The sequence below is a fragment of the Scyliorhinus canicula genome, chromosome 1 (assembly GCF_902713615.1).
Source record: "Scyliorhinus canicula chromosome 1, sScyCan1.1, whole genome shotgun sequence".
Classification (NCBI taxonomy): domain Eukaryota; kingdom Metazoa; phylum Chordata; class Chondrichthyes; order Carcharhiniformes; family Scyliorhinidae; genus Scyliorhinus; species Scyliorhinus canicula.
In genome coordinates, this window is record NC_052146.1 from 128,058,312 (window position 1) to 128,078,926 (window position 20,615).

A 20,615-nucleotide genomic window follows, 5' to 3' on the forward strand; every position below is an offset into this window, starting at 1 on the left:
AGCGAAGCTGAGCAATGTTACCGAGTGTCACCTGGGCTAGTGCGTGGTAATTTCCAACCCAACTTGACCCAGAGTAGCAACACAAGTGAAAATTAGATGTTATTTTTTTAAAAGCCAAGGTTCTTGGCTAAGTCACCAACTGCAGTCACCAAGTTTGTCACTTTAACACAAGTAACCTTTTATTATGTAGAATATTATAATTTTCCAACTACCTCCACTCTCTACACACACACACACACACACACACAAACAAATAACTCAGAGGGCAATGGGTGGTTGAGAGGGAAAAACATTAAATTAAAGGATAAAAGACCTTTGATGCAGATGGATGTTTTCCAGTTAGTTTCTTTCTGGAGTTCAAGCTTTCATTTCGGTATTTCTTCCTTTGAGGGTCTACAGGCTTCTGGTAAGGTTGTTTATTTTTTCTTTAGATTCAGGGTCATCTCAAGTTTACTGCATAGATGTGCCAGGCACTCACTGGTTTTAGAACAATAAAGCAGTTCTTTACTTCAGCAGTGAGAGAGAGAGAGAGAGAGAGAGAGAGACTGTTCTTTTCACTTCCAAGGTCTAAAACACTTCCACCCGTTGCTCTCAAAAAGCATTACGCAGGAAGCAATCACTGATTGCTGTCAGGCAGAACACTGTTCCTGGCCAACCCACCCAAACAACTGACCAACCCAGCCAACCAACTGAACCGACTTCCTCCAAAGCTGGCTCCGAAGATCTACTCGATGCCAACAAGTCTGTTTTTTCCTCTCCAAAAACCTAGGAACACAAGGTCATGACATGCAGCTGCTTCAGCTTAAGTTCTCTTCTTAAAGGCACATTCTGAATATGGATCCACGGACTAAAAAAAATAAAATAAAATGGTAACAAGGGAAATAATCAGGAAGGACTCTTACAGGAGGTACAAATCGATGGTCTGAGTGATGACATGAATATGAGAATGGAAACTCACCTCGGGATCAAATGTGACACTAAGGTTGCCAATAGACTGTTGCCAAGGAGATGGATGTGGTAGCTAGGGAACAGGGTTTGGAGACTGAAAACAATGAATTCAGTCATCCCAATATTTAACTGAAGGAAATTACTGCTCATCCAGTACTGAATGTCGGAAAAACAGTCTGATGATCCTGCAACAGTGAAGGAGGCGAGCGAGGGGGGTGAGGTAGAGCTCGGTGTCATCAGTGTACATGTGAAAACTAATGCTGTGCCTTAGGATAATGTCGCCAAGGGGCAGCATGTAATGGGGAAATAAAAGGGTGATCAAGGACTGATCCTTGGGGACACTGGAGGAAATCGTCCGGGGGCAGGAAAATAAGCCATTGGATGGGACTCCGTGGCTAGATTAGGTGGATAAAACTGGAACCATAGGAGAGCTGTCCCACTCAGCTGGGAAACAAAGGTCAGGCACTGGAGGAGGATGGTGTTATCTACCATGTCAAACATAGAGACAGGTCAAGAAGGACGAGGAGGGGAGGTTTAGCTTTATCACAGTCAAATAGGATGTGACTTTGATAAGAGCTGTTTTGGTGACTGTGACGATGCAAAAACCTGATTAGAGGTCTGAGTGGGAAAGATGGGACTTTTACCATTTGAAGATTTGAATTTCACACAGTGACATGATTCACTGACAAAAATTGTCCGACTGCTTCCCCCTCTGCTAACATATTTGAGATAATAGTAAAGATTGAGACTACAGTTTTGATATACAGCTTTGATCAGGATATTTTGATGATAATAATCTTTATTAGCGTCACAAGCAGGCTTACATTACACTGCAATGAAGTTACTGTGAAAATCCCCAAGTCGGGTACACTGAAGGAGAATTCTGAATATTTAATTCACCAAACAAACACGTCTTTCGGGACTTATGGGAGGAAACCGGAGTACCTGGAGGAAACCCGTGCAGACACAGGGAGAATGTGCAGACTGCACAGACAGTGACCCAAGCCGGGAATTGATCCTGGACTCCTGGCGCTGTGAAGCAACAATGCTAACCACTGTGAAATACTTTTGTTGAAAACAAAAAAGTAAAATCATGATGCAGCACGATGCAAAACCATGAATAATTTTGACTTGGTTGGCCCTTCAGAGAAATATTTTGCTTTCCTCTACTTGATTCCAATTTTATTTTCTGCCTGTCCTTTTCAAATTAGCCCTGCTTTTTCTCTAATGGGCTGCGGCAATAGTGGAAATCACTTTTGGTTTTATGTACTTTGCGTCATAAAGACTCAACTTGAAAAGAGGCTGGCTGATGGAGAAGTAATGACAAGCCCCTGGTGGTGTATTAAAAGGTGAATTTTAACAGGAAAAACAGCATATGCTTAATAGAACAATGTTGGAGAGTAGGCTGCTGAAATGCACTATTGTAAGTTGAGGTGACTTGTAAAAAGAAAAGGTACATTACTCATTAAATTAATGTGTTTTATTTAATGGAGCTTTCAGCCTCAATAGCTGAAATTAAATTTAATAGGTGTATCCAGATTAGTCATTGGATTCGGAATCTTTTATTTCCTGCAAAACAATGATGAACACACAAGGTCGAAGGCAGTTAAGTGAAGCACTGATGGCAGCAGAGTGGTTTCTGACAGACCTGCTGAAATGAAGACAATGCAGGTTTGTAGAAGGTGGTCCTTGTTGCTCAGTGGGATTTGGAATAAATTAGCAGACAATCACTGTGTTCCAACCAGCTGGAACAAAATTACAAGCCCATCAGTAAATGCATGCAAATATCAGTCAAATTGCTGACCTTCATGAAAGGAAAATGCCCGGATAATCAATGTAGAAATAAATACACTAATTCCTGGGAGACCACAATAGAATCTGAAATATGTTTTCAAAATTTCTCCATTGAGCTTAACTGAAGGGAGTAGATTTGGATCTGTGAGATCGCACACGACAGGCAATAGCGAGTCCAGCCATTTTACGTATTCATTATTTTTTTATTTCCATTGCACAAAATCAAGAGCTACTTCAAGATGAAGGAAAGAGATTTCATAATTTTCAAGAAAATATCGCCATGAGCTTAGCTTTCAAATCAGTGAAGGTTCACTAAATTGGTTCCTGGGATGAGGGAGTGATCCTATGATCAGGGGCTGAGTAAATTGGGCTTGTTTTCACTGGAGTTTAGAAGAATGAGAGGTGATTTAATTATTATGTACAAGGTTCTGAAGGGGCTTGATAGAGTTGATGCTGAGAGATTGCTAACGCTGGTTGGGGAATCTAAAACACAGCGGAGGCGGTGGTGGGCGGGATGATGCACATTCTCAGGATAAGGGGGCCGATTGTTTAAGACTGAGGTGAGAAATTATTTCTCCCAAAGGATTGTGAATTCTCTACCCTACAGCTCCAGATGGTCTGGATGCTCGCTCGTTGAATACATCTAAGGCTGGGATAGACAAATGTTTAGTCTCTCGGGGAATAAGAGGGTATGGGGAGGAGGCAGGAAAATGGAGGTGAAGCCCAAGATCAGCTATGATCATATTGAGTGGCAAAAAAGGCTCAACGGACTGTATGGTCTACTCCTGCTCCTATTTCCCAGGTTCTTATGTTATCTTACACAATTAAGAAAAGACACTGGGCTGGATTCTCCCAAAATGGGACAACGCTGGCGTTTTACTCCGAAGTTTCCTAAAAAAAATGATAAGCCAATTCACTCACCTGCAGGGGGCTAGCAGGGACCAGAGTGATTCATGCAGCTTTAGCTCCCTGCACTTCCGGTTTCGAGTCCGCGCATGCGCACCGCGGCGGCCTTCAGTGGCTGCGCTGAGCGTCACAGCGGACTCGGACTGCGGAGGCAGCTGCAAAATGTAGGTCCCCCCAATCGGCTGTGCGTCCGAAGATCCAAATGGCCCGATCTGTCCCCCGGACATCCATAAGGCCCCCCTCGGTGTCTGATCACCCTGCCCCCCACCAGGGTGGCCACGGACTGAGTCCGCAGCCGCCATGCGAGCTTACCGAATGGCAACAGGTAGTTACAACCACGCCGTTGGGAACTTGGCTGGTCAGGAGCGGAGGATCGCTGGGCGTGCCTCTGGCAGTGGGCCCCAGCCGCGCGGAGTACTCCGCGAACGCACCGATTGTCGGGTCCCGGAGAATCGTTGGAATGGTGTCGGGCACGTTTCCGGCGTGAACGTTGATTCCTCCTATGGTAGGCTGATGGAGAAAGTGAAGTCTCATGGGGTCCAGGGTGTATTAGATAGATGGATAAAGAACTGGCTGGGCAACAGGAGACAGAGAGTAGTGGTGGAAGGGAGTTTCTCAAAATGGAGAGCTGTGACCAGTGGTGTTCCACATGGATCCGTGCTGGGACCACTGTTGTTTGTGATATACATAAATGATCTGGAGGACGGTATAGGTGGTCTGATTATCAAGTTTGCAGATGACACGAAGATTGGTGGAGTAGATAGTGAAGGGGACTGTCAGAGAATACCGCAGAATATAGATAGATTGGAGAGTTTGGCGGAGAAATGGCAGATGGAGTTCAATCCGGGCAAATGCGAGGTGATGCATTTTGGAAGATCCAATTCAAGAGCGAACTATATGTTAAATGAAAAAGCCCTGGGGAAAATTGATGTACAGAGAGATCAGGGAGCAGAGAGAGATACAGATCCTGAGAAAATAGGCGAGAGTTTTAGATAGAAGATCTGGATCAACGCAGGCTTGGAGGGCCGAAGGGCCTGTTCCTGCGCTGTAATTTTTCTTTGTTCTTTGTTCTTTTCTCCCACACCAAACGCGATTTTGGTGCTGGGCTGCGGAGAATCCAGCGCACTGAAATGGGATGGGAAGAAAAATATATTACACTTTCTGATGTATGGAAGACCTGTTGTGGCTGAAAATTAAGAGCCTAGAAATTAGTAGGTAACTGCTGTTGGCAACCTAGTTTAATCCCATCGTACCTGAATGAAGCAGCCTGCCCTCATTCAAATGCTCCTAATGAAGTGCGCACTGGTGAAGTGGACTCTTGGGTCACTCATAACATCGCAGGGGCAATGGGTGGAAATGGTGGGAAGTTGGAAGCGGGGATTGTGACCTTTAATGTGGGGTCAGGAGGGGAACTATAGCTTCTCTGATTCCACATACAGGTAATTTACTTCCCTTCTTTGTTGCAGGCAATCCCAGGGGCTGGTTTCCCCACCATAGCCCATGGTGGTGATGGCTGTCTCAGGGCAAAGTAATCTTATGGATCAACCATTAGGTAGTGTGTGGTTTGGTTTCTACATTGAATAGTATTTGGACCTCTGTTCAGGTAACTTGGGTCTAATCTCTGTTAGGACTGTTTCCCTCTACTCACAAGTGACTTAAGGAAACCTGAGTTGGTTTCCTCAAAAAATACTTTATTCACATATACATGATAAGCTTCTTGGGCAAGTACAACTCTTACGTGTATACACTATTCCATCATTCTTCAGTGTCACTTGCATATGACTGCTGGTGTCATTGTTACATCACAATACACATCGCTATCTCGTTGCCATAGCTATTAACCAGTTATTTTACCTCTTCCCTCCCCCACCAAGTATAACCTCAGATATTTTAGCAATCATAAACTACTTACATTAATTTTAAACTACCGTCATCATCCCCCCCAAAGTCCAAACTTCCAAAGTCCTTTTCACTATTATTGGATTGGATTTGTTTATTGTCACATGTACTGAGATACAGTGAAAAGTATTTTTCTGCGAGCAGCTCAAACAGATCATTAAGTACATGAAAATAAAATAAGATAAAAAGAAAATACATAATAGGGCAACACAAGGTACACAATGTAAATACATAGACACTGGCATCGGGTGAAGCATACAGGGGTGTAGTATTAAACTGGTCAGTCCATAAAAGGGTCGTTTAGGAGTCTGGTAAAAGCAGGGATGAAGCTGTTTCTAATCTGTTCGTGCGTGTTCTCAAACATTTGTATCTCCTGCCTGATAGAAGAAGTTGGAAGAGTGAGTAAGTCGGGTGGGAGAGGTCTTTAATTATGCTGCCCACTTTCCCCAGGCAGCGAGAGGTTGTTTAGCTCACAGGGCTGTTTAGCTCACAGGGCTAAATCGCTGGCTTTGGAAAGCAGACCAAGGCAAGCCAGCAGCACGGTTCGATTCCCGTAACAGCCTCCCCGAACAGGCGCTGGAATGTGTCGACTAGGGGCTTTTCACAGTAACTTAATTTGAAGCCTACTCGTGACAATAAGCGATTTTCATTTCATTTCATTCAGGTGTAGATGGTGTCAATGGATGGGAGGCAGGTTTGTGTGATGCACTGGGCTGTGTTCACAACTCTCTGAAGTTTTTTGTGGTCTTGGGCTGAGCAGTTGCCATACCAGGCTGTGATGCAGCCAGATAGGATGCTTTCTATGGTGCATCTGTAAAAGTTGGTAAGAGTTATTTTAAAACAAATTTAGAGTACCCAATTATTTTTTTCCAATTAAGGGGCAATTTAGTGTGGCCAATCCACTTAACCTGCACATCTTTGGGTTGTGGGGGTGAAACCCACGCAGACATGGGGAGAATGTACAAACTCCACACGGACAGTGACCCATGGCTGGGATTTGAACCCGGGTCCCCAGTGCCGCAGTACCAGTGCTACCCACTGTGCCACATGCTGCCCCTAAAAGTTGGTAAGAATTAATGTGGACATGCTGAATTTCCTTAGTTCCTTGAGGAAGTATAGGCGCTGTTCTGCTTTCTTGGTGGTAGCGTCGACGTGGGTGGACCAGGACAGATTTATGGTGATGTGCACCCTCGGAGTCTGAAGCTGTTAACCATCTCCACCTTGGCCCTGTTGAAGCTGGTAGGGGTGTGTACAGTACTTTGTTTCCTTACGTCAATAACCAGCTCTTTAGTTTTGCTGGCATTGAGAGATAGGTTGTTGCTGTTGCACCACTCCACTAGATTCTCAATCTCCCTCCTGTATTCTGACTTGTCGTTATTTGAGATCCGACCCACTATGGTCATGTCGACAGCAAACTTGTAGATTGAGTTGGAACCAAATTTTGCGATGCAGTCGTGTGTGTACAGGGAGTATAGTAGGGGGCTACGTATGGAGCATTGCGGGGCCCCGGTATTGAGGACTATTGTGGAAGAGGTGTTGTTGTTTATTCTTACTGATTGTGATCTGTGTATCAGAAAGTTGAGGGTCCAGTTGCAGAGTGAGGAGCCAAGTCCTAGGTTTTGGAGCTTTGACATGAGCTTGGCTGGGATCATGGTGTTGAAGGCGGAGCTGTGGTCAATAAATAGGAGCCTGATTCGGAGTCTTATGCAAGGGTGATGGCCTTGAACTGGTTCTGTGACTGGATCACCATTCTGCAAGCTGATTGATGTAGTTTTCGTATCCCAAACTGATTTGTTCTTGCAATCTCTAAGAAGATTCGAGCTTTTCGGTTTCAGTTCACCTGAAAAATGGAGTTTGGACGAGAGAGCAGCATGGCTGTTCTGTTTGTTTCAGGGCTATGCCTTCAGGCTTTCAATTTCAAACTCATACTTTCTGACCTGGTACACAATGTGTGTACTTGTTATTTCTGTCTGCAAAGAACAGGATCTTGTGTATTAATATAAGCTTAGAAAGAACATGTGCACCTGTTTCAGCTAAAGAAAGTAAGTGTCATCCATTCACTGGTTCAATTCTCAGGGAAATACCTTGACCAATCAGAGTCAAATTAAACTTCAAACAATGGTTGGCAGTTAACTGTTCGTCACCATCAACTGGTGCATTCTAGATGGCAATGCCTCTATCAATCAGACTCCACTTGCCAACCAACCAATTTATATTCTTGTGAATTCTTCCATTATCTCTTTTCCTCATATCTGATCACATTCATTTGTAAGTTCTGCTTTAGGAATTTGTGTTTTCAGGCATCAGCCCATGAGCATCTCTGCTGGTGAAAAGCTGTTAGTTAAGGGTATAATGGTTTTCACACCATGAGTGATTCCACAGTCTTCTGTAAATTTCTTGAGGTATTCGTTCATGAACTGTGGTCCTTTGTCCATAACAAGTTGATTCAGAAACCATTGTGTGGAGAAGATGTTCTATTACGCCTTTATCACAGTTTCAGCCATCATAGTGTGGAGCCTGGTAACCTCTAACCATCTTGGATAATAATTCAAAGTCAAGGAGATCTAGTTCCAATCTTTTCCATCATTTATCTGGAAAACCAGACTTTAATAAAGTTTGTGTGAGTGTTTGGCTATTAATTGCATGCATTGACATGAGAATAGAAAGTCTTGTATTGCTTCTGAAATGGCTGGCCACTACAAATTGATGTGCATGAACTCTGCACTCCGCTATTCCCAAGTGACGGCTGTGCATTCTATGAAGAATTCCCTCCCTCTTAGCCATGGGTATTATCAATCGATGGTTAAATACTCGCAGATAATCCACTATCGTTTGACGCTTCTTCTGTACATGGTACTTTTGTAAAAGCTGGTCGTTTGGACTATGTACTTTGACCGATGTTCTTGGCAAAATCTCCTAATCTGGTCACAATCCATATCGGGCTGAGTCCGCCATGAAGCACGGCGCGGCAGCTGCAGGCCGCCGCTGTGTGCATTCACGGCCACGGACCCGGCAATGCTCCGGGCCATATCGGCAGCTAGAGCTGGGAGCTCTACCCTGCCTCCCTGCTAGTCCCCAGGAAAGCGGTGATTCAGTTGCCATTTTGCAGCAGTTTTCCTGGCGTAAAACACCACCGTTTTCATGCTGGCGTGGGGACCTCATCTCCCAAAAGGAGAATCCAGCCCACTGTGTCTGTCCTGGTCTCTATTTGGCCTGGCACAGTCACTGAATAATGATAACTTATCAGGCTGAGCCTGAAACATTGCGTACGTAGAGGCATTTTGACAATCTGCGGAATTCAGGAGGTGACCAACGGTTTATGGTCTATCTCGATTTGAAATTGTAATGTCAGCAAATAATCAGGGTATCTCTCTGATGTCCAGGTTGCTGCCAGTGCTTCTTACAGTTACATAGTTTTGTTCAGTTTCAGTTAATGCCCTGGAAACAAAGTAGACTGGCTTTCTGTTGCCAACCCCCTGGACCTGAATGTGCACGCTCCAAGGCTTGTTAAGGATTCATCAGTGGCCACCACCATGAGCAATCCAGGATTATAATGCACCAGCACATCTGAAGAGATAGACTTTCATTTATTTTCTGAACTGGGCTGGTTTGTGCAATACTCCAAATCCACTGTTGGCCTTTTCGTCAAGATTACTCAAAGGTCCAGTGATTGTAGCTAAATTCGGAATCAATTTACCAACCTGATTGACCATGACGAGAAATATAGTAACACAGTTTGGTTGTGGTAAGTTGCTTTCATTTTTTGACCATTATGCTCTTTTTATATATGATGTGTCCCAATAATTTAGTTAATTTAGAACTTCACGAACTCTGTGGGCAGGATTCTCCGTTGGCTGACGCTGAAGCCGGGATATGCGATTGAACGGAGAATAGCACCGACGCCAAAATCGTGGCAAGTGTCGGTTTGACGCTGAATCACAATGCTCCTCCTCCCCGAAAACAGCGTCAATGCGACGCACGGCGTGCGTAGTTGAAACATCGTTTGCATATCGTTAGTGTGCCCACCTGTGATTCTCCGCCTCGGATGGGCCGAGTTCCCGAGGTCGCAGTCCACATGTGCTCTCACAAACTGTGAACCTGGCGTGGTAGCTGCTGAGAGAGAGAGAGGGCGTACGGACAGTGTTCAGGACCGCCATACTTCGCCGACAGCTCTGCTGCTGGCGGGGGGTGGGGGTGGGGGGGCTTCTGCCAGGGTTGGGGGAGTAGTGGGGGGTGGTCAGGAGGTAGCCGTTGGGGCAAGGCGGACGGGTACGCAACACCATTATCGCTGCCGGCAAGGCAGCCATGCAGCTGTGCATGCCGCTGACAGCCTGCTTTAAACCTGGTGTCCTGGGTTGTATAAGTGAACCCCCAGGGCACACTCCTGGGTGCCCTCTGGCCCCAGCCAACCCATCAGCTGTATGGGCGCTCTAGCACAAACTGTCGCATTTTTCGGCCGATCAGTGTGTGTGTGTGTGTGGGGTGTATTATTTTAACATGGCTGAAGCTTGTCAGCCCTGCGAGTGTCCATCGCGAACCCAGCAATTCCTGCACCATTTTTCATGGATTTCATTGGAGTTCCACGCGACGCCAGTGCTAGCCCCTCAACAGTAGCAGAATTGGTGCAGGTGGAGCGCCGATTTTTCTGAGGTAAAAATCCACGGATTCTCTGTTGGTGTCAGCACTTAGGGTACGATTCTCCGATTGCCGATACCGAAATCGTGTTCGCCAATCGGCCGGAGAATCCATTTTACGCCGGAATTGGGGGCAGTGCCGTTTTTCCAATGCTCTGCCCCCTCAAAAACGGCGTACTCGGGGAGTACACCCCACGCCGTCGGGACAGTCTCAGGATGTTAACTGAGGCCCTCCCCCGATGCTCCGCCCTCGACGGGCCGAGTCCCCAACGGCGTGGGGTGCAAGTCCTCTCACTTTTCGGGGACCTCGCATGGTAGCTGCGGACTGTGTCCAGCACCGCCAAAGTCGGGGGGGGGGGGGGGGGGGGTTAGTAGTTCCGCTGGCAAGGGGTCAACTGCGGGGCTGGTCCGGGAGATTACATGTGGGCAAGTTTGGCAGGCTGGGTCCATTTGTGGCCAGCGCCATGTTGTACGCGCGGCCGCCGCAGGCCGCCACTGGTCGTAAACCAGACGGATCCTGCGGATATAGCCGCAGAATGGGCGAATCCAGCCCTTAGACTCAGGGACGGTGAAATCGGCCCTGGAATTATGGTCCTGTTGATGCTCCATGGATAAGCATGTCACCATATGAAAAATTGCTCCCTTTTCTCCTTCCAGAATGTTTGACGCGGCTCACTGGAACATGTCCAGAGCTAATGATATAATGAAGGAAAGGCAATTCGAACAGAATCACCCAAAGGCATAATAAATGTTGACAGCCTGGACTCCTGGTTGAGGGGTATTTACCAAAACTTGCTATTCGTGAGAAGTTTGGTGAGGAGCACATTATTGATACATTTTGCTAAGCTATCTACACAGAGGACATCGGATGTATTTTTCTCAGGACTGCTTTGTTGAACTGCATGAGTTCTATGCAATGTCTGAGCTGACCATTCGACTTGGGAACTATTACGAGACCTGAACACCACCTGTTTGGCTCCATGACAGGTGATACGACACCTCGAGGTAACATTCTGTTGAGTTCCGCTTCAACTTTTGCCAGCATTGGGTGTGGTAGCGTCCTGGGAGTGGATAGACATACAGGCTTGCATTTCAAAGCAACATAATATAATACTCATGCTTAAACTGAAAGAGCTGTGGGGATTCTTGGTAGAATACTGTCCTGGTGTCATGTTGTAAGACTTTTGTCTATGCTTTTCAGAAGACCCAGTTGTATTCAGCCTATTCTGCTCAATAAAGATGTGCCTTGATTGTGCAAGATATAAAGGGTCTCTGTAACCTGCTGACCCCTGTGATGAACGGTAGTGGTTATCGCCCTTTTACATGAAGGTCCATACCACATTGACCTTGAAATTCGATACTTGATTGATGTTTCAATGGTTAATCATTTGAGCCATTCCAAATGATCAACCAATACTGTAATGCTGCCTCTGGTATCAATTTGAAGTCAGTTTTAAAGCCCTTGGGTGGAATTTTCAGGCTCCATTCACCAGCAGGATCTTCCAGTCTCACCAAAGTCAATGGGCCTTTGGCTGGCTCGCTGCATCTGCCACGGCAGAACCTTCTGCAATAGTTCCGAAAATTTATGGCCTTTAACTTCGAAAGTAACTGACCAAAAGTTTTATTCTTGATCCTTTACTTTTAACAAATCCGTATTCTCATATCTTTGCTTATTCCCAATTTCCTGAATGGTCTGTGTTTCTTAGGCATTCTCTCTCCCTTTAATGGCTTTTTTAGTTTTATAGAACTGCTTGAAGGGTCACAGTCAGAGAATCCATACAATGCAGAAGGAGGCCATTTGGCTCAATGAGTCTGCACTGACCCTTCAAACGAGCACTCTACCTAGGTCCAATCCCCCACTCTATCCCTGTAACCCCACCCAATCTTTGGACACTTAGGGACAAATTAGGATGGCAAATCCAACTAAGCTGTGCATCCTTGGACTGTGGGAGGAAACTAGTGCACCCGGAGGAAACTCATGCAGACACGGGAAGAATGTGCAGACTCCATACCAATGGTCACCTGAGGCTGGAATGAAAACCGGGTCCCTGATGTTCTGAGACAGCAGTGCTATCCATTGTGTTGTTGTGCACTGGAAACACTCTGCACCTCCCTGCTGGGTAATCCAGCCCTCTGTGCTGCTTTTCAGTGCTGTAGAATGGGCACCTGAAGATGGCTGCTGCAGGCAGGGCTTTCTGCCCTTTTACCCATTTCAGCAGCCTTTTGAGTGGAGGCGGATGCCACTTGGGAGCCTACCCAGTTAATAGACCTGTCTGAAGCCATGGTATTTCCACGGATTATAGCATGATTTTATCCCCCGAGTTCAGGCTGTCGAGAGTATTGAATCCCTTGTGAGGTTCAAGTGTTAGGTTGCCTTTAGTCAGTGAAACACCTGACAGCTTTTTGTCATGGACTCCAACAACAATGCCGTTATGAATGAGTTCAACTTTCAATACATTTACTGCATCAACTGGATAGCCCAAATAGTTCTATTCGGAACAATTTGACAGATTCCCCCGGTCTTTGGAATCTCCGGTTGAATCGTGCTTTGTTTTGGGCTAAAGTATGCATTGTACATTTTTTTAAAATCTACAGAGGTCTCTTCTACCCTCTTGTCTCAGAAGGACATTGTCAGCAACAGGTCCCCCACTGCATAGAGGAACAAACTAACCTGGTGCTTCTGCTCTTTGGCATGCAAACCCAACGCTGCTTGAAATCTCAGGAAGTGCTTTTTCCACAACTCCCTGGCCTCCCTGTGAACCTTCTGAGTTTTTCAAATGGCTGCAGAAGGGGCAGAGTCTCCTCAACTGCTGCTGACGTTCTCAGTGTGCCTCTCACCAAGGTAAGCCTTCTGACTCTTCCTTTGAAGAAGTCCTCTTCCGATTTCTCTGTCAATGGCACCAAATCGTTGCTGGCCGTATCACCATCACTGCTGCTCCCATGGTTTGTGATTTGGGTTCCATGGTGAATAATATTTGAATCTCTTTTCAGGTAACTTGTGGCCTAATCTATGTTGGGAAGGTTTCCCGCTACTCATGAGTGACTTAGGCTCAACTCAGGTAGGTTTCTGCAAAAAAATTATTTCATTTATACAAGTACATATTAACCTTCCTGGTAAGTACATCTCTCGTGTACAGACCATTCAATCTTTCTTCAGAGTCACTTGCACATGACTGCTAATGTCACTGTTACATCATGATATATATCACAATCTCATTATCATAAAAATTATCCCATTACTCTATATTGGGAACCTTATTTACATATGTAAAAAGCCCAATACCTGCTTCATGTATTGGTAAAGGATGCCACTTGCTTGCCTTTAACCCACATGGGGAAAGGGCTGTAGATGTGAAAAGACTTCCTGACTGCCATACTGAGGCTTTAGCAGTTTGGGCAGCTGATTAATTTCTAGGCCCTGATCATTAGTTATAAATGATCATGTTTTATTTTGCTCTCTTACATACTCTCAGGTTTTGATACAAAAAGAACAAGATGGCTGGTAATGATTAACCTGTTCCCAAGTTTTGGTAAAACTGAACTTGAACCAATTCCAGAAAAAATAACTCCCAAGGTTGATGTGAATAAGGAACTGGGCTGGGGATGAATTTAAAGTATAATGCTGGTGCAAAACACAAGCAAAGAGGCAAAAGAGATGCTGGACCTAACTATAAAAAGAATAGCATAGTACTTTACAGCACAGAGCAGGCCATTCAGTCTAAGTAGTTAATGCCATTGTTTTCACCCCACATGAGCCACCTTCCATCCTACCAATATATATTCCTAATCAAGTTTCCCGTATAAAACATCCATGCTATTCACCTCTTTGTGGTATTGAGTTCCATATCCTGACTGTTCTGTGGGTAAAGAGACTTCTCCTGAATTCCCTTTTTGTTCACTCGTTTGGACGGTGTCCATGAGTTGAAACTTCTCTATATCTACCTTATTGAACTCCTTCATAACTTGAAAGGTTTCCCATCAAGTCAACTCTCAGCCTTCACGCCGAGGAGTCCCAGACTATCCTGATAGCTACTACCGAGAAACAGTCCAAATTATCCAAAACATTTTCAACAGAATCACTTGACATGAGCTGACTGCTGGTTACTTGCGACTTGCCCATCATAAAAATAATGTTTATCTCTACTTGAGAGCAACAAAATATCAAAGGATCAACTGGAAATCCTAAAATGGAAAAGAAAGAATTTCTGTTCAATGCCATCATTTGGAAGCGATTGCTGCGATATCTTTCTTTCCAGACTTGTCTTCAACATATCCAGCGGAATTCCCAGTTGGAGGGATCCTCCGGTTGGCTGGCAGCGCACCCAGGCCCGCGGATTTCCCGACAGCGTGGGGTGGCCACAATGGGAAACCCCATTGGCCAGCTGCGGAAACGGAGAATCCCGCTGCTCAGGGAAACGCGGCTAGCGGACCTTGCCCATGATTATTGTTCCGATGGTCTGAAACATGGCCAAATTACGTAGCAGGATAGAATATACTCATTCTTTTTCTGCAAAAGATAGAAATGTTTTTCAACATTGCCTGCAAGATTTTGAAACAAGCTTCACTGCTGAAAAAAAAATCCAATTTCTCCGAATTCTCAGACAATGGCCTGGATTCTCCACCCCGCAACAGCGGAAACGTGAATCTTGATTGGGCGAATACTCGGGCGTCCGCCAAAAATCGAGCTTCTTGCCCATTGCGAAACTGAAAACCATGCTTCAGGGCTCCGCTGGTGGCGGCAGTGCGATTTGCACCCCGAGCCAGCGGTGACATGCAAAACCGGTCTTTGCATTAACGTATCATTACCGGGTGTGATTCAATCTGTACCATGCATCAGCAATGCTCCGCCCCTTCGGGCAGAAGTCACGTGGGCGCGGTTTACTACAGGTACTTACAAATAGGGACTGGGCGCCATGGCTGCTGAGGGGCAGAAGGTTAGAAAAATTTGTAAATTTGTTTAAAAACCATTGCGCTTGCTCAGGGGTGGCTGCCGGATACAGGGGGAGTAGCAGGGGACAGCTTGCTGACATATCAGTGGATTCGGGATGTCCCCCTCGGGATGGCTTGGCCCAGACTGCCATTGCTGCAGTATTTGTTTTAAAACGCACCCATTTGGTACAAGTTTCAGGCCCCTGGCTGCTCACTCTGTTGACTGCTCACTGTGCTCTGTAAATGTTCACAGAGCCTCTGATCATTTGGGAGCCTATCCAGTCCACCCCTCTGGAAACCCTCATACCCCAGCTGACCCATCAACGGGGTGGGCGTGGCCAAGCTCAATCAGTGGCCCACCAGGTGCTGCCACTCAGTGCACTCATCAGAAACACAGCCCCACTGCAGGGGAAGCAGGGGAATAGCAGAGCTCACCTCAAACAAAGGGCACATGCCCCGTGGTGTTTGGCACCCTACCTCTAACAGTCACACTACCTCTAACAGGGCAGAGGCCGCAACAGTTACACTGTCAGCTCGCCCACACCGCAGGACCACTAGCTGTCTCCAAGCCCTGCCCGCCCACCTTCTCCCATTCATCTTGACTCCGGGCAGGTTGTCACAACCTGTGCGTCATACCCAGGACCCACATCACACTGCAGCTAAGCCCCCAGCACACGCCTACCCTCCTCGCTCAATCTCATCTGTGGGACCTGCCTGCACACAAGCCTCTAAGCATGGAGGCAATTGGTGGCACACCATGACCCTCTCCACTGCACCAACAAGTGCCACCCTACAGGAGGGATAACAAGTGGCCCACCCAGTGAGGACACCCACAGTGATCCCACTGGGGAGACAGGCCAGGGGCCTCATAGCCTATTGCTGACACGGGTTGTGGCAGTCACCGGTACTTGTCGACAGGGATGGGTGGTGAGGACAGAGGCTCCCCAGTGACACTCACTGATGGGGTCAGGGGTGCAGTGTGGTAGGCAATATATCGGGGGTGATGGTTAAGGGGTGGGTTTGGAGGGTGGGGGAGGGCATGTGGAGGGTGGAGCTGAAGTGCAACTCCGGGTTACTGTTTAGCCTGCTGGAATTGGATGGGCAAGGGAATATCTATCTTGGTAACGTGTCTTCTCTTTTCCCCCTGCAGAGAATGAATTTTGGAATACAGCCAGGAATGATTCCTTTCTACCTGACTGCAGCTGCCGTTGTGGATGCATGGCGGCTGCAGATATGGACGCTGTTCGGTGAGGACCCGCAGAGCAGGAGCCTGCCCCAGAAGAGCCGGGGCCAGCCGTTGACGGACAAGTGGTGGGCATCCAACAGGCCAAGGAGAAAGTGTGAAGCTGCATCAGGCCGCATTTAGATTGGCGGCACCTGTCCTTCGAGGACCTGCCAGACCGCGCGTGTCACTGAAGGCTTCGGCTAACCAGGGAGACCGCGCAACATCTGTACCAGATGATGGTGCACCTGGAACCACGGGGTTATGGAGGAGAACGCCAGCTCCCGGTTGACGTCAAGGTGTCGATCGCTCTGGAATTTACCTTGGGATCTTTCCAGGCGCCAAGCGGCGACCTCTCTGGGATTTCTCTGACATCAGCACACAGGTGCAGCTGTGCCGTTATTGGTGGCCGATAGACTTGGACAGTGGACCACATAAATTTCAGTCAGGACCAAGCCCACTAGGACGAGCAGGCTGCGGGATTCACCACCAGCACTGGCATGCCCCACGTCAATGGGCTAATAGATGGGACACTTGGCCCCCTACGGGCACCGGCTCATGAAGCAGTGCCGTTCATCAACAGGAAGGACTTCCACTCCCTGAATGTGCAGTTGGTGTGCGACCACCAGCTGTACAGCATGCACGTCTGCACCCAATATCCAGGCAACCTGCACCCGTCGGTTCCCGGCACCTTCAAGGTGCTTCCTTGGGTGAGGGTTTGGTTCCTGGGCGACAAGAGTTATCTGCTCACGTCATGGATAATGATGCCAGTCCAGAGGCCCCAGACCGAGACAGGGAACCGCTATCACAATGTTGCAACAGGAATGCAGCAACCAGGTGCATCATTGAGCGGTGCATCAGCATCCTGAAGATGTGCTTCAAATGCCTGGACCGCTCTGGTGGGACTCTCCAATATAGCTTCACAGCTCCAGGGTCCCAGGTTCGATTCCCGGCTGGGTCACTGTCTGTGTGGAGTCTGCACGTCCTCCCCCTGTGTGCGTGGGTTTCCTCCGGGTGCTCCGGTTTCCTCCCACAGTCCAAAGATGTGCGGGTTAGGTGGATTGGCCATGCTAAATTGCCCGTAGTGTCCTAATAAAAGTAAGGTTAAGGGGTATACGGTTAAGGGGTTCAGGGTATAGGGTGGATACGTGGGTTTGAGTAGGGTGATCATGGCTCGGCACAACATTGAGGGGCGAAGGGCCTGTTCTGTGCTGTACTGTTCTATGTTCTATGTTCTATAGGCCTATAAGGTCTCGCACATTGTGGTGGCCTGCTGCATCCTGCACAACATCGCGCAGCAGAGAGGGGGCAACATGCTTTGGAATAGGAGGAGGAAGAACATTTTCAGGATTATATTCCAATGTGTGGTAGTATGACTCGGGATATTACGGTACCTGGAAGTGTGAGCTGCCATTGGTGCAGAGGACTCACTGCCCTTTGGCCCAGGTATGTCATGTGCCTCTCAGCCGATTGGCTGAGAGGTAGGTAGCTCCGCCTATGAGGCGCGGTATAACAAGGGTTCCCCGGCAATCTGCCATTCTTCTGTACGTCTGCTGCTGGGTACACTTCTTGTGTATTAAAGCCTATCGTTCGGACTTTATCTACATTTCATGTCCATTGATTATGCATCACAATGTCCACCTGGGTCATCCTTGCACGTTTGCTGCCATTCCATCTCACGGGCCCATATATCTTCTGGGGAGCTGGGAGGATGGGGGGGGGGGGGGGTGGGTGAGGAAGGTGCGGTAATGGGGATGGTGAGCGATGATGGGTAACTCACTGGGTAAGTTGTCCTATTCCTGGCCCTGTTACTGCTGCCTCTGAGGATGAGCCTAGGTGAAACATCAGAGTGTCCTGGGGTCCCTGCCCCGTGCCATCCTCCAGCACCCACTCCCCACAGCACTAACCCCCTACACCCCCCACCAGACACACCGTCTATATCCAGCACAGCTCATCGCTCATACCCTTGAGAGGATTGAGCCAAGTCGAAACTTCAGTGTAAATGTATTTTATTGTGTCTATGTACGTTATGACCCCTAATTCTAACCTGTCTGCTGCACCCATGCCAACTTAACTGGTGTCTAACTTCTTAAACATACATGCTCTACTGGTCCTTCTCCGTGTTTCCCCAGACATGGTGACATTTTGGGAAAGAGTGATCTAGGAGAGAGGGGGACTCACCTCCTACAGGGACATCACTATGCATTTGGGGCTCCCTGGTTGACCCATGTCGATCACTGCCTGGGGAATTGTCCTCTCTCCCATCTCCCTGGCTAACTCCATCACCCTGTGCTCAGCAGCAGTCAGTAACCATAGGTGTAAGGAATGAGGGATGGGAGTGATGCCAGGGCTCAGAGGTAGTGACTCATCCAAGCTTCCATAAGGAGATTAAGAGTGGTCCCTGGAAGTGAAATCTCCAGCCTAGGATCTAGAAGGTGTATCTTTTCTGTATTTCATTTTCTCACTGGCATGTAACTAGCACATCATTGTTCCATTTGACATAAATCTCAGTGTAATCGATGCTAACTATGGTGCTCATTTCATATAGGATCACTGATCTACACAGTATTGCATAAGGCAATTTGGCCCATTGTGTTTATTCAGCCCTTTTGAAAAAAACTATCCAATTAGTCACACTTACTCCCCTGCAAATTCTTCCTCTACAATTTTCCAATTTCTTTTTGAAAGATGCTTTTGAATGCACTTCCACCATCCTGCAGTTCCTTCCAAATCAGAACAACTCGCTGTATAAGAGATGTTTCTCTCATGTCACCCTGACTTGTTTTGCCACTTACAGAAACTAATTAAATTTGGTCATTTTTTTCTAGCTATAAGGCTTTGTAACAGTAGGCAAAATTCTCTGGTGCCCGCCGCTAGTACTGGGGTTCCCGATACTGCAGAGAATCGGATAACAGGGGTAAAAACGGGATCAGCGCTTGGGTGCTCCTAACAGAGGTACTTTCTCTATCTGAGCCAGCAGATGTATTGCCCAGGTGAGTGTCCAGACAGATTTCGCTTTTCTGTGGATTCTTGATAGGTTTCTTTTATGGGGGTCTCTTTTCCTGGTGGTCTGTGGGGGAGGTCCCCCTATTTAGAGGATCTCCCTATTCAGGGGGCCTCTATGGGGTTTCCCCTTATTTCAGGAGTCTCTATAGGGGGAATCTCCCTATCCAGGGTCCCTGTGGGGAGACTAGGGTCTCCTTAGAAATGTCCTTTTAATGTATCAAATATCTTTGGACTCAATCTTCCTTGAATAATCCTACAAATCCAGCTGCAGCAGAATGACTGGATGACTAGCTATTAACTGGCCCAAAACTCTTCTTGAAAACTCCAAGCAACTGACTAATTCTTTCAACTTAGCTCCTGCTTGCTACCTCTCCAAGCATCCAGTTCCCTGAGCCTCCCACTCATCAACACTACCACTCCCCAACTTTCTTCTTCACTGCTTCCCACCTTGCTTATAATGTCCTTCTCTGGCCCATGTCCTCACCTTTTCCCTCTCTGACTCCCCTCTTCTCTACTTACATTGCCGACCCTTCTGCTCTCCACTTCCTTCCATCACCATCCTACTCTCCACTTTCCTTTCCAATCTTCCTTCTCCTCACTTCCGGCCCTGACCCCCCTGCTCTCACTTCCCTCTGCAACACTAAAAATTCTAAAAGGAATGAAACTGAACAGCCAACCTGGCATAGACCTAAACACTGGAAAAGACAACGGCAAACTCAGTCCTTTCACCCTGCAAAGTCCTCCCTACTAACAGCTGGGGGCTTGTAACATAATTGGGAGAGCTGTCGCTCAGACTAGTCAAGCTATAGACTGACACAGTCACGGAATCATACTACAATGTCCCAGACACCACCGTCACCATACCTTGGTATGTTCTGTTCCACCAGCAGGACAGACCCAGCAGAGGTGTTAACAAAGTGGCATACAATCAGTCAGGAGTTACCCTGGGAGTCCTCAATATCGGCTCCAGTATCTCATAGCATCAGGTCAAGTATGGGCAAGGAAACCTGCGAATAACCACGTACTGCCCCTCGTACCCGCAACCACCCCCCCCCCCCCCCCCCCCCCCGACTCGCCCACCCTGCACAGTTGATGAATCAGTACTCCTTCATGTTGTACACCACTTGGAGGAAGCATAGAGAGTGATAAGGGTGGGGGACTTCAATGCCCGTCACCAAGAGTATCTCGGTAGCACCACTACAGACCGAGGTGGTTGAGTCCAAAAGGACATAATTGCGAGACTGGGTCTGCAGCAGGTAGTGAAGGAACCAACAAGA

General features: G+C 47.3%; 1 protein-coding gene across 6 annotated transcripts in view; it reads right to left on the reverse strand.

The window, feature by feature from the left end:
- The window catches only part of LOC119967321 (calcipressin-2-like), a 296,070-nt gene that overhangs the window by 120,448 nt on the left and 155,007 nt on the right, over positions 1-20,615 (reverse strand). Inside the window, exon 1 of one of the 6 annotated variants that reach the window (XM_038799754.1) lies at positions 12,853-12,954. The exons of the other annotated variants lie outside the window; for them this stretch is intronic. The gene's annotated coding sequence lies outside the window, so the exon portion shown is untranslated. Of the gene's footprint in view, positions 1-12,852; positions 12,955-20,615 lie in introns of those variants that run through there. 6 annotated transcript variants of the gene reach the window in all.